The 1261-nt window shown below is 41.4% G+C and overlaps 1 non-coding gene across 1 annotated transcript; it reads right to left on the reverse strand.

Annotated features, from left to right (window-relative positions):
• Window positions 1-419: 419 nt before the first annotated feature.
• LOC147365338 (U5 spliceosomal RNA) lies at window positions 420-535 on the reverse strand. The gene has a single exon (XR_015135609.1). It is a non-coding gene; the product is annotated as a U5 spliceosomal RNA (small nuclear RNA).
• Between the last annotated feature and the right edge of the window lie 726 nt (window positions 536-1261).

Consider the following 1261-nt stretch of genomic DNA (forward strand, 5'->3'; position numbering starts at 1 on the left):
ACAAAGGCCCATCTAGTCAAATATATGCTTTTCCTGGTAATAAGGTATAGACGTGAGAACTGAACTATACAAATAAGAAAACTTAGCACTGAAAAATTGATGCTTTATTAACTATAGTGTTGGAAAAAGACAATGAGAGAAACTAACCAACCCCATCTTAAAATCAGTCCTGAATTTTCATTGGAAACACCAGTGCTGAAGCTGAATTACCAATACTTAAAACCCCCGAGAGCAAAAAACTGACTCATTTACAAACTGACTAAAAGCAAGGCACATGTATCTTCAACTCAATCATTAAGAATTATACAATAATTTCCCAAAACCAACAATAAATACACACATCTTAACAAGCTTTCTCCAACTCTTTAGTTGTACTTCCTAGTTAAACGAATTAGATCTTATTTTTAACCAATGTAAGTAGCTTTGCCGGAGCAAAGCCTCAAAAAATTGGTTTTAGACTCAGAGTTGTTCCTCTCCACGGAAATCTTTAGTAAAAGGCGAAAGATTTATACGATCTGAAGAGAAACCAGACTATAACCTATCCCCTAGTAATTCACAGCTCCAGTAACAGAAACTCCTAGAACAGTGAGAGTGACTAGCTAACACCGAGAGCCAGTGCCTGAACAAAAATTTCTAGATTACTCTGTAAACAAGGGTCTAATTTCAGAAAACATAGGTAAAAGAAAATTTGAAGTTTTATAATTTTAAACTTGTACGGTGTTTAGCGCTGGGAGGGTATGCAAATAAGGCAAGTGGGCGGCCTCTCCGCTCGGGAAAGCTGTCTCCAGGCACCGCCCCTGTGTCAGCACTAGGGGGCGAAGCGGCGGGCGGGCGGGCTGGCTGGCATGGACACGCCGCACCCAGCGGAGACCCGGGTTTCAGATGTTTTGTGTATGTCTGAGTTTGATTTCTGTTACAGACTTTGCTGTTAAATTGAAAAAGAAAAAAAAATAGCAAGTAATTGGCACCAAATTCATGACCGTGGTTCCTCCCTTCGGTGGATTGACGGTTTTCAAAGTTTGACAATTTCCTTTTTCTTGAACTGCGTGGTGGGCACACAGGTGTTTTGTCTGTTTGTACCATGCACGTCCAAGATGTACACTCTGGAATATTCTGCCGTTTGAGAAAAATTCATAGCCGTGTCCTGTTTAAAATTGGAGCTTTGGATATTCCCAGGGGGTCCAGTGGTTTGGGCTCTAGCTTTCACTCCCTGCTGGTTCCTTTCCTGGTATGGGAACTGAGTGAAGTCGCTCAGTCGTGT

The sequence above is a fragment of the Bos grunniens genome, chromosome 10 (genome assembly GCF_055505025.1).
Source record: "Bos grunniens cultivar Pamir isolate PY7600 chromosome 10, Bosgru_T2T1.0, whole genome shotgun sequence".
In the NCBI taxonomy this organism is placed as follows: Eukaryota; Metazoa; Chordata; class Mammalia; order Artiodactyla; family Bovidae; genus Bos; species Bos grunniens.